At 45.3% G+C, this 12,982-nt stretch overlaps 1 long non-coding RNA gene across 1 annotated transcript; it reads right to left on the reverse strand.

Annotated features, from left to right (window-relative positions):
* Positions 1-8,641: 8,641 nt before the first annotated feature.
* On the reverse strand, positions 8,642-11,257 carry LOC309516933. The gene is made up of 2 exons (XR_014213076.1): positions 11,031-11,257; positions 8,642-10,296 (listed from the first exon to the last, which is right to left on the reverse strand). It is a non-coding gene; the product is annotated as an uncharacterized lncRNA (long non-coding RNA).
* Positions 11,258-12,982: the final 1,725 nt, after the last annotated feature.

Below are 12,982 nucleotides of genomic sequence, written 5' to 3' on the forward strand. Positions count from 1 at the left end.
GTGCTTTAAATGTATGGTGTGAATGTGTCATAGCTTCCTTGAACACTGATAGACTTATGTCTTGAGTCAGCGCATGTTTCTCACTCTCTCGGGTGGCATTTTTGGCTGGCATTGCCCACATCTCAAAATTCCAGGCCTCCTTTTAGTTGTGCGAGTTCTCTCACTTCCTCTTTGTTCAGCACCAGCTGCAGGTTGCAGATGTCCTGCATCCTGCTTAGTGCCGTCTCACATACAAATTTGACTGAAACTGGGTAAGAGGACAATAAAATAGTGCTGGTCAACAGAAGAAACAAAAATGGAGAGGCAAGCAAACTGAGATTTTGAACTTCATTAACTGGCAGTAATAATATGAAGGTGAAGCCGAATCAGTTTGTACAGCCAATTGCAACTTGTTTGGAGTTATAAATGTGTAAGATTATCTAGTCTACGGGGTATCAGCAGCTGGTGGTTTATGGGCCCAACCTACTCCACAAATGACAAAACATTGACCTGATACTTTCCCCCCTACTGATAAAAGTGGATGTTCAACTATTCAGCTTATGAGTAACTTTAAAAAATAATAATTCTCCCAGTAGCATATGTTATAAAATATACAAAATTAAAACCAACCCTGCAACAACTCAATAAAATGATTAAATCAAAAAGACACAAATCCACAACAGATAAAATCCAGCCATAATATGAAGCCAAGTCAGTTCGTATAGTCAGTTGCAACGGTTTTTGAGCTCTAAATGTGAAAGATGGTGGTTTGTGGGCCTAACCTATTCCATAAATGACGATGCACTGGCCTGCTACTTTCTTCTATCCGATAAAGCAGAGGTTCAACTATTTAGCTTCTAAGTTGTTTATAATAAAAAGAGCATATTCCAGGCAGTGTACGTAAATCAAATAGACAAAATTAAAATCAACCATGCAACAAATCAGTAAAATGATGAAATCAAAAAAGGCAGCCCTACAATACATAAAATCCAGCCAACTACAGCATAGGAGAACTTTCCTCCTGCCATGTTCCCTGTGCCTTTAGTATCTCCGAAGCAGGTAGAAGTTCAGCAGGCATAGCTTTTCAAGCTGCTTTTGAAGGCACAGCGAGGTTGTCCCACCCCACCCCTGCCAGCTAGCAACCCTAGACAGACGCTAGGAGCTATGGCTCCTAGCTCCCTAACCTATCCTGTCAGTTCCAGCTTTCTGAAATGCCTTTGTCCTAAAACAGGCATAGGCAAACTCGGCCTTCCAGATGTTTTGGGACTACAACGTCCATCATCCCTAACCACTGGCCCTGTTAGCTAGGGATGATGGGAGTGGAAGTCCTAAAACATCTGGAGGGCCAAGTTTGCCTATGCCTGTCCTAAAACCCACTACCCTTCCAAAGCTAGGGACAAGGCCCTCTTGGTCTAGTCCTGGTTATGTCTGCTTCTCACACAGTAACCCTGGAAGTCTTACCTCCCTAGGAGAGAATTCAAAAGTTCTAGTGTTCAATACGCATCTTTCCTATCCTGAGGATCAAACCTAGCTTGCTCTCACTTCAGCTTGCAACCACTAAGAATCATGCTAGGTTTAAACTGTTATGGTCCTTTTCCATCTCCCAGGAGTGTGCAGTTCCTTGGGGCTGCCTTTCTCAGGTATACCAAATTGCATTTTCCTGCTTAGCTAAACCTCTCGATTACTCTACCATCCCGGGGCTGGGTACAGAACCCAGAAAGTGGTCTTTCAGTGGGTCTCCTGAAACTTTCCCTGCAACTAGGAGTTTTGACAAGCCTCCTGCCCTAACCAGCTCAGCCCACTCATCGATAGCAACTCACTTGATAGAGATTCCAGGGCTTCAGTGCTTGTGGTGCAGCAAAGCTTGGAGATCTTTCTGCTCCAAAGAATACTTTCTGAACATGGAGTAGAACTTGGGCACCTCAAAGACACTTCTGGTAGGAATTGGGGGGTCTCCAGGCAGAGCTTCAGGCCTGGGTCAGATTTCCCCCCATAACTCCTTGTTCACCCAGCCCCCATGAAGCCTGCTGCTCATCTGGATAGTCAAGAATCTCCCAGTTGAGCACCAGGCTAGAACCAGAGTTTCAGATAGCACCTCCTGCTGCCTACATGGCAAGGAACCCATCATTGGAACCTCCCAGCTCTCAGCCAGTTACCCCATACCCTGGCTACTCCCGGCTGGCTTCTCCGCAACCTGCTGTTGCTCAGGAAGGTTGCGACTCTGTTTAACACAGGCTTTATTTTGCACAGGCTTTGAGATACCTCCTCACTTCATTGCTGCCTTTCTGAAGCCACCTGTGGATCTGGGAAGCTCAAGCCCCACAGATGAGCATGGGGCAGGCTTTCAGAGATTCCTGCATCTCCCCAGCAGCTTATTTGAAGCCGGATGATAATCTGAGAGGTTTTGGGGTTCCCCAACTGAGCATTAGGCTTGGGGCAAGGTTCTCTGCCAGGCTAGACCCTGCTGCTCACCTGGGGGTAGTGGTTTCAGGAATCTCCCAGCTAAGCATTTGGCTGGGGAAGATTTTCAGCCACCCTCCTCCCTGCAGATGGAACTCCTAGCTGGGCATAAGGTGAGAGCAAGCTCTCAGGCAGTCCCTTTGTTCCCAGCCAGTCCTGGAACCTTCTGATTGCATCTCTTGGCTGAGCATCAGTCTTGGGGCAGCCATCTTCTGGCTGCTTCCCACTAGCTTATATGAAGCCTGACACACAGTTGCATGGCCAAAATTCCCCCCAGCTGAGCACGAGGCTTGTAGCAGCCACCCAGGCAGCCTCCGTCCAGCTTTTGTAAATCCTAATGTTCAGCTGGGTAGTCAAGAATCTCCCAGGCTCAAAGAAGGCATCCAGGTAGCCTCTCATCTGCTCCCTACCAACTTATCCCCCAGGTGAGCATCAAGCCTGAGCAAAAATCCAAGTAGCCCCACTTTTCTGCTGCTTCCCACACGCTTATGGCCAACAATAAGCTGGGTAGACAGGAGTCTCCCAGTGGAGCATGAGGCCCTTGGCCAGCCATCCAGGCTGGTGCCCCACCAGCTGCTCCCCACTAGCTTTTGTGAAGCATTTCACTTAAGTGGGTTGTCACGTATCTCCCAGCGATGCATCAGCTTGTGGCAAGCATGTGGGTAGGCATCCAGGCAGCCTACCCCCCCAGCTGCTCCCCTCCCCCAGCTTATGTGAATCCCAACACTTAGGTAGGTGATCAAGAATCTCCTTGCTGAGCATCAGGCTCTGGGAGGGATCTGGATCCTCCCCCCGGCTGCTCTCTACCAGCTTTTGTGACCCCTAGCACCTGGCTGGGGCTCAAGAATCTCCTAGCTGAGACCCGGGCTCAGATCAGGAATAGAAGGTAGCCCCCTTCTTGATGCTCCCCACCAGCTTACCCGAAGGCCAGCCTTCAGCTGGGGGAGTCAATAATCCCCCAGTTGAGCACTGGGCTCACGGCAGGGCTCCAGGCAGCCCTCCCACCACTCCAGATGCTCCCCAGCACCTGTAAAACCTTACACTCAGGGCTGGCTTCAGATTTCCCATTTGCTCCAGGGTCAGCATCCCTGAATCCTGATGCTAAGCTAGTTATTGAATGATCTCCCAGCTGAGCATCAGGTGGGGCAGAGCTCCAGTTTTCCTCCTTGTTCCCTTCCAGATTTCATGAAGCCTGCTGCTATTACATAAAGCTAGGGAGTCTCACAGCAGATGGATTTTCTAGAAACTACTTGTACCCAGCTTGTTTTAAGCCTAGTGCTTAGCTGGGTTTGGGGGATTTCCCTCCTGAGGATCAGGCTTGGGGCAAGCTTTCAGGTAGCTCCCTTCCTTTCCACCAGCTTCTCAAAAGCCTTACGCTCCTCCTAGAGAGAGCAGGAGTCTCCCAAATGATCATTAGGCTTGGAGCAAGTTTTCAGGTACTCCCTACCCCCCAGTAGCTTAAAGCCTGCTGCTGAACTGGAGGGGTCAGAAATTTCTAAGCTGAGCATCTGGCTGGGGTAGACTTTCAGTCACCTCAGCCAATTCTCTGGAAGCCGAAGGTTCATTGGGAAGGGAGCTATCCAAAAGTCTGTCCTAGCTGACCATTACATTTGAGCAAGCTTTTACAGTAGGCAACCTTCTGCCCAACCTACTTCTTAAAAGCTCAACACTCCTCAGGGAGCTCAGGAGTTTCCCAGTAGAGCATGAGGCTCCAGCCAGACTTTCAGCTAGATCCCATGCTTTCCTCCGGCTTTCGGTTAGCTCCCTTCCTCACCACCAGCTTCCCATAAGCCTTACACCCCTTTGAGTGTAAGGGGATCTTACAGCTGACATGGATTTTATAGCACTCCCTTGCACTTGTCCAGCTTGTTGCAAGCCTAGTGCTCAGCTGGGTCCTTGCCATCTCCCAGCTGGGACAGGCTTTTGGGTAGCTCCCTTCCTCCCCACCAGCTTCCCATAAGCCTTGCACCCCTTCAAGAGAGCAGGAGTCCTTAGGCTTGGAGTAAGCTTTCAGGTACCTTCCCTGGCCCACTAGTTTAAAGCCTGCTGCCGAACGGTGAGGTGAGAAATTTCACAGCTGAGCACCTGACTTTCATTTACCTCCTTCCACGCAGCCAATTCATAGAAAACAAAAGCCTAGTATTTGAGCAAGCTTTCCGATAGCCTTCTTCTCCCCTACATACTTCTTTGAAGCCCAATATTCATCTGAGGGCTCTGGAATCTCTCAATAAAGCATGAGGCTTCAGCCAGACTCTCAGGTAGCCCCCTTGCCCTCCTCCAGCTTCCTAGCATAATCCGTAGCTTGGAGGCAAGAAGCAGCTTGGCAGGTAGCCCAGCAGCTGGGACATAGCTGAGTAACAAGCTTGGGAGAAGTTAGCAAGGAACCCTGGGGCTTTTCTCACCTACCTTCTTTAGACCTCTCTGTTGGGAAGTCTTCAAGCTGAATATGGTGCCTGGTGCAAGGTTCATGTGCCTATGTTGTTCCCTGCCAGCTGTTGCTCTGTCCTGGTATCGGAACATAAGGAAGCTGCCTTATATTGAGCCCAGTATTGCCTACACAAACTGGCAGCAGTGGCTCTCCAAGGTTGCAGGTGAGCTTCTCCCCCAGCCCTCCCGGGAGATGCCAGGAATTGATCCTGGGACCTTCCTCTTGCAGAGCAGATGTTCTACCACTGAGCTTCAGCCTTTCCCATTTGGCTCTGATAACAGGAGCTGAAGTGGAGCTTCTGGAAGGTTGACCAGTTGTTCTTTATTCTTGAAGTTCTCAGCTCCAAGAATCAACTGAATGCTGGTCTATAGGGAAGCTGGTGGGATACAGCAAGGCTACCTTGCAGCCTTCTCCAAGCCTCACATGCAGCAGCTCCAAGCCCCATCTACTCCCCCAGCCTCCCTTACATAAAGATGCTCAGTTGGAAAATGGTAGCAAGGAAGACTTGCAATTCAGCATCAGCTAGGAAGCCCAAGAATCAACAGGAGACCCTTGAGGACAGGATAAAAATGCTTCTCCTCTTTCTCAGGCATTGTATCGTTCGCTTCCTTCCCGGAAAGGTTAGGACATTCCAAAGAGTCCCTTCTCCTGTGGGGTATCTCTGTTCCTATCTTCTCAAGACCCATGATGTAAAAATAAAGCTCTCTTTTATTTTATTTATTTATTTATTGTAAAAAAACCCTCAAAGCAGTTTTCAAACAGTAAAATCGTAATAAATCTACAACTCTTCTTTAAAACATACAGAAGTTTAAATGCTAAACAGATTAAAATTACCTCACCGATCCCAAGGTTGGAGTTGATCGAAGCAACCCGACCTCTGCCGAGTGACCCACAGTTTCTGTTCGGGATTCATTTCTGTTGCAATGAGGCCTTCAGAGTTTCCCCTTAACCATTCTCTTATGAAGTGCTTTAAAAAAAGAAAATTTCCAGTTAGTGACGTCCTAACTGGCCTGAAGGTGTGAAGGAAAGGTGTGAAAATAAACAAACAATTGAGGTCCAGGGAGCTAATAACTTCCTCTTTTCTCTCTCACATGTTTGACACCTTTTCAAAACCCAAAGATTTCATTGCTGAGAAAAACAAGGCTGTGTGAACTACACGGTTCGGGTGAATCTCACTTGCAAAAACTCAAACCGTTTTGTTTTTATTTAGCCATGTTCACACTAATTAGTCATTGTGTTTCGCCACATAACCGCCGCACCCTGTTTTCTTCTGTCCAAAACTTGGAAAAAATACATTTCATCACGTAATTGGCTCATGGTATAATTCTGTTCATCCCGCCAGTTAAACAGAGCAATGTATTCACCAGTGGCATATGGATATGCATTTATATCTTTCAGCATCCATCCCTTGGGCTCCATTCACCACTGTGCACCAACTAGGCCTCAGGCCCTTTCCTTTCCTCCTCCAGCTGCCGGCACCCCTGCTCTCCTCAAAACCACGTTGAAGAGCCAGAAGATGCTCTTCATGGTAATCCTGGCCTCCTTGGCTGCTTCCCTGGGCTTGACCGGTAGTTAGTTAAGCTTAACAGGTGTTTGTTTTTCTGGTCTTGGGGGCACTCAAGGTGATGCAAAGATATCAAGGATTCCAGAGGAACAAACAAACTCAGACTGCAATCCTATGTGGACTTGGCAGGGAGTCAGGCCTGTTGTCATTCATCTTGTTCACCTCAACCACCAATGAGTTCAAAGTCCCATTGAAACCCCAGTGGGGTTTTCTTCTGCGCATGCATGTATAGGTTTGCACCATCCAACCTGGCGAATTTAGTGAAGTATGATTTTGTTGTGAATGGAACTTACACCCAAGTTACAGTGGTACCTCTGGTTAAGAACTTAATTCGTTCCGGAGGTTCGTTCTTAACCTGAAACTGTTCTTAACCTGAAGCACCACTTTAGCTAATGGGGCCTCCTGCTGCCACTGCGTGATTTCTGTTCACATCCTGAAGTAAAGTTATTAACCCGAGGTACTACTTCTGGGTTAGCGGAGTCTGTAACCTGAAGTGTTTGTAACCCAAGGTACCACTGTATAAGGACAATGCTGTCAAAGAAGCCAACTCAAGCTCAAGGGCCATGCTAGGCCTTACTTAGTGCTAGGCCTCACCCCCCATTTATTGATATTAACCATTTTTTGGTAGCAGATTTTGCTCCCTCCAATAGTTGTAAATTCCTACTTCCAATTCAGTACTTTATATTGATTGAATTGTGAAGACAATATATCTATTCTACAATAGGACTTCTTCTGGTTTCTCTTGTTCCCATAGGAGCCAACTCCTAGGGGCCGAGGGAGCTTTGGCTCCCCCAATAAAATATTTGAGGACCCGTCCCCCCAAGTTGATGGGCATTGCTGTTCAAATGGTGTGCATGCACCACATCATGTGATTGATTATGCATGGTGGGGCTTACCTAGGTCCCCCCAAAATTTTATTAAAGTTTACACCATTGCTTCTTCTGCCCTCAGCGCCCCCTCCATGCCCCCTCATATCTGCTGTAGAGGGTCCCTCAACCTTATGGAACAGATTTTGGGCCATGCAGAAAACAGAGGAGACCCATTGTGTGAGCAGGTGTCTGCTTGCTTCGTTTTCTCAGTTTATGGAAAAATGTACTCAGCAGCTTGAAATTTCATTTATCTATTTATTATTTAGAAACGAAATAGCCAAACAACACATAAAATGGCAACCAGCAGAATGTCTCCCCTGTCCCACACTCCAACATATTGCAAGACGTGTTTTTGGAACCAATTCTTCCCTTCTGCAAAAAATCACCCCTCTGAGAGGACTTGGGCAGCAGTGGTATCGACCCCCTTCACAGCCTTTTCAGATATTCATGCTTTTCTCCCACTGGCCGAGGCTCCTCATAAGCTCTTTCCCCCCTTCTGTACCTTGAAATTAATTTACACTGCAATAGCTTGTCCTGCCCTGGTTCCTGCAGCAAGGTGGGTTAGTCAACAGACTGCAGCAGTTTCCCTTTAAAATACAGTGGTACCTCGGGTTAAGTACTTAATTCATTCCGGAGGTCCGTACTTAACCTGAAACTGTTTTTAACCTGAAGCACCACTTTAGCTAATGGGGCCTCCTGCTGCTGCCGCGCTGCCGGAGCACGATTTCTGTTCTCATCCTGAAGCAAAGTTCTTAACCTGAAGCACTATATCTGGGTTAGCGGAGGCTGTAACCTGAAGCATATGTAACCTGAAGCGTATGTAACCTGAGGTACCACTGTAGTGTTTTCAACTGAAAATGCTATGGGTACCTTTGGGGTGTGTTTATAGGGCATGAATTGGCAACTATGTATCTTTCCCAAAATCTTGTGTTCCAAATTGTTGAGTATTGCCCTTAGAAGCTTAGGAGTCCGGTCAGAAGGAAAGTTTTGCATACCCGCCAAGTGTCCCGGGAAAAACAGGACATCCCAGTTTTTCAGTGAGATTGTGGAGGCCGTTTTGGGTGCCGTGATCTCGTGTGCTGTCATGCCACACTCTCACCCCACAAAAATCACTTGGGGGGAATGAGATTGCAGCACGGGTCACATGACTTGCCCAGGAGCACATCCTGGAAGACGGTTGTCCCATTTTTTAATCTGAAAAAGTTGAACGGTATGGTTTTGGGTCTTCAGATGGCTCCATAAAAGTCTAAAAATTCTGCGAAGTGAGAAGTGCCTATTAACTATTTTGGACAGCAAGGTTCTGATTCTGATTCTTAAAAAGGACTCTCCACAGCAGTGGACAACCATGTTCAACAGAGCTTTAATTTATTACTTATTTCTTTTCAAGCAAGGAATAAAGAGGTTAATTTCATCAAGGCTAAAATCCATAGCACACATTTCATCTTCTGATGCTTGCCACTGACAGCAACATGGCTGAAGGCTGGTATTGACATTTGAATAAGTCATCCCCAGAACAGATGTGTCCTGTTTATGCTAGCAAATGTGGCTAGGTATGCGTTTCCACTTTCAGCCCAAGGCAAGTGCTGCCAGTCAGATGGAGACAGGCAGATGTGATATGTGGGGCTTTCAATAGAAACTCATTTCCTTATGTGCAGTGAGTCAGCTAAAAATGTCATAAGATATGTGTTTGCTGTGGGAAACCAAAGTGAATGGCAAGTTGGTAATGGAAACCCTCCTTTGCAAAAAATACACTTCTTAATTTTGTGTGGCACTATATGAAATAAAGAGAGGCTGGCATATCCCCATGTCCGATATGGAAAACTGAGGCACAGCTTATGCTTGGGGTATATCATGGTTAAAGTGCATTCTCACACAGAGAAAAATAACAAATATATGAGCCCATCACTTGGTTGACACGATCGCTCCTGAGTGTCCTGTCTAGTGTTTGGGAGCCTGAGCATCTCCTTGGCACTCTGAGGAGCTCCCGACTAGTCCTAAATCAGAGTAGACCTACTGAAGTTAAAAGACATAACTGAGTTTAATTGATTTCAATAGGTCTACCCTAAGCAGTACTTAGTTGAATACAAAACCAAAAAACACACACACCAATGTTCACCTGTGGTGTAACGCATTTTGATGGCATTGCTGCCTGCTCCACTGTGGGGAAAGGGAGTTCTTTTTTCTATTTGTTCTTGGGAAGCTCTTTAAAAAAAACTTTTCAAGAGATAAAGCTTTTTTTTAGTTATAAAAAGGGTGTTTCTTGAATAAACTGAACCCTTTCTTGCCTTTGGATGCAGTGTGGGATATACTTAAAACTAGAAAAGTAGTTACAGTAACAATTCAGAAGGAATGTAAAATGTTCATGAGAAATGTAAGCTTAATGTACAGCAAGAGCAAAGGCAAACATTCTGTTTGGTATATGTGGTACAATACTCTGTCTACTGCATTCAGAGTTGAAATTGCAATATCCTCTTTTTGGGTTTTAACTAGGTAGGCAACAATAGCTAAAATGAAATTTGACCACGACTGAGTCACAGCGATGGGCGGTGTGCAATGCTAGTCCTAAATCAGAGTAGACCCATTGGAGATAAAAGGGATAATTGAGTTTAATTAATTTCATTAGGTCTACTTTAAGTAGTACTTAGTTGAATACAACACACACACACACAAACACACTGAATGGAGGCAAAATTAAAGCATACATGTTTGAAGGATAAACAACCAGTCCAATAGGTCCAGTTCAAATGGAACACTGGCAGCAAAAGGCCAATCATGTCTAGTCATATATTAGCCCTGTTTAGTTTGATAGGACTTGCTCCCAGATATATGATGAGACAAAGCAAGACAGAAATGTCATCTGTCCAGTCAACCTTCCCCCAAAAGTGAATGGAGAAATATTAAATCCTTGATTGTGCTGGTGATGAAAGAATGTACAGTCTTTTATCTTAGGCAACTTATTGTCCCTCTTCATATGACCCTTCACTTTGTTATTTCACCTGGAATTGGAAAACAACCATAATTAATGTCATGGAAGAAAATAATGTCACACAACTCTCCGCTGTTTCACAACCTCTTGTCCCGTTCACCACTGCCATTTAGTGATGTAATAAAGCTGTCTTTCAACAGCATAGGGAGGGTTTTTTTTGCTGGGTGGAAACAATGGTTTGGAGATCCTGGAAGACTGGAACTGACAGGAGGGTTATCTACATTGCTTAGAGTGCTGGATCTGTACAGGTTCTGCTTGAAATTGCTGAAATACAGTCGTACCTCAGAAGTTGAACGGAATCCATTCCAGAAGTCCACCCAACTTCCAAAACGTTCAGAAACCAAGGTGTGGCTTCTGATTGGCTGCAGGACGTTTGGGTTCCAAAAAATGTTTGCAAACCGGAACACTCACTTCAAGGCTTGTGGCATTCAGAAGCCAAAACGTTTGAGTCGCAAAGCGTTCGACTTCCAAGGTACGACTGTATATCCCTACAGTGAGGGGGAAATGCATTATCAAAGCTCTGAATATTTAATCTGCATCTTTGACAAATATTCCTTTGACTTGTATAACCTGAACGCTTTGCAAAATAATTGTCTTTTCTAGAATCTTGGCTTGGCCTACCCCATGAAGACCATAGTACCTGCATGTAGCTTTTGTGTTCTCTTATTTCTCCCTTATCCTGTCTGGTACAAGTGAGTTACTATTGATCATTTTTACTATCTCCCTCTGCCCCATATATCTTACCTTGAAGACAGTTACAATGACACTGTAGAAAAGGCTCATGAGGAAAAGGATGATGAAAGTGGAAAGGATTGATGAGATGTTTTGGAGTTCTTCATCGTCATCAGTATCCACGATCACATCTAGGTAAGCTTTAGATGATACATGCAGATCAGATTTTTCTGCAGTTTAGAAACATGGGGAGGTCTCAGTGTAGCCAAGCGACACAGGGGACAAAACTGGGTTACATAAAGAGTTTTTGACTGGGCACAATCAAACATTGATGCTGACGGGTGACAGGTGGTGTTGAGAAAAGGCAAGGGGTGCTGATTTAGCTAAGGACTGGAATGGTAGCATGCTGCAGCAAGGGGCATTAAATATTGTGAATGGTTTACTGTTTCCTCCTTTGGTTGTGCTGGCAGCATGATGCTGATTTTGCCTCATCTAATATGCAGTTAACTTAAAGAGCTGAGCTCATGTTGATGGAGCCATAAATCTTTTAGGAGTTCTGCATGGCATGACCTGCTTGCTGAAGGGAGTCTAGAAGCCCTTATTCAACATGATGCTCTCTTAACCACGAAGAGCCCTCAGGAATTTTGCAATAACTGCCCAACCAGCCTGGGTGATTTTTGAGTTGTTCTTGGCATGGCATCGTGTACAGGATTGCATATTGTATTGTATTATACAGTAAGTTGCAAGTGTAGCCTGTCTTACTGAGCCTACATCTTTAAAGTAGAATGCAACTTTAATGAATAATGAGCGTACATTAATGATGAAATATACGGGAGGAGATGTCTCAACCATGAGACACATTTATAAGAGTTTATCTTATGATTCGAAGATGGGGATCATTTGGAATTTTTCAACCAATGTTCTGCCACAGAGTAGGGATGCCCATCTTCCCAAAATAGCATCCCATTTAGCATTCTGTGTAACACTTATGAACCCACAAATGACCTTACATTTGTATCTCAGCTGTCATCAGTACTGTATGTGTGACAAAATGAGAAAGAAAGCCACTTGCCCAAAGGTTGAACACTTGTCATCTGTTCATAAATTCGGAACTCAGCCTGCTCCATCATATTGGTGTGACCCATTTTGTGTATGTGTGTACAGATACAAGCCTTTTATCCTGTAGATTCCTTTTAGTTTTTATCTCCAGTAATAAGCATGGACCTTCTAAACCTTTGTTTATTAGAAGCAAATAGGGGATTCTGGGCAGCAAAGGTGTCAGCAGAACAAAAAACTCCAGGTACCTGAGGCAAGTCTCTGTGGGAGAAGGCTGTGTTCCTGCTCCAGGAGCACTATCCAATTTAACCAGACTCCATATATGAAAGGAACCTAAGAATGAAAAGCACTGATCTTCCCAAAAGAAATTCCTTTGGGCTGCACCTCAACACCAACCAGTACTGAAGAAATCAAAGTGCTTTCCTGGGCTCCACATTCTACTGTGGCTGAGATGCTTGCTGATATTGCTTTTGGCTTTCTACAGCCTACCATTACCAAGAAGAAGTGGGGAATTGTTATGAGCAAGGAGGACAACTTTTGCAACTTTTGCTTAACATGAATGAAAGAATTGGCCTAGTTGTTGTTTTTTTCCAGAGCCTTGCCTTCCACAGTGTTGTTTGGAAGAGTGGAAAGGAGGTATGGCACATGGGAGACCTATACTTCCAAACAGGCATGTGTCCCCAGCCTTGTTTATTTTCCTAGCTCATGATATGCTAGAGGCAACTGCGCTTGCTGTCCTGAGACAGTGACTATGGAAAAGGAAATCCTGTGTAAGATCTGACATGGATTATTTTTTGGGGGGAGGGGAGCAGATGGTGGGAAGGCAGGGACAATATATTCTATTTTAAGGAAGAGTGCTGGAGTAGCAGCAGCTCTGGGTCCCTCTAATCTTTTCTATAGTCCTGTGAGTGACTACATCTTTCTGTAAGGATAGTGGAAGATTTGACCTGGCCAAGGATTCTGAAGGT

This window comes from Podarcis vaucheri (assembly GCF_965113315.1).
Source record: "Podarcis vaucheri genome assembly, chromosome: 13".
NCBI classification, from domain to species: Eukaryota; Metazoa; Chordata; class Lepidosauria; order Squamata; family Lacertidae; genus Podarcis; species Podarcis vaucheri.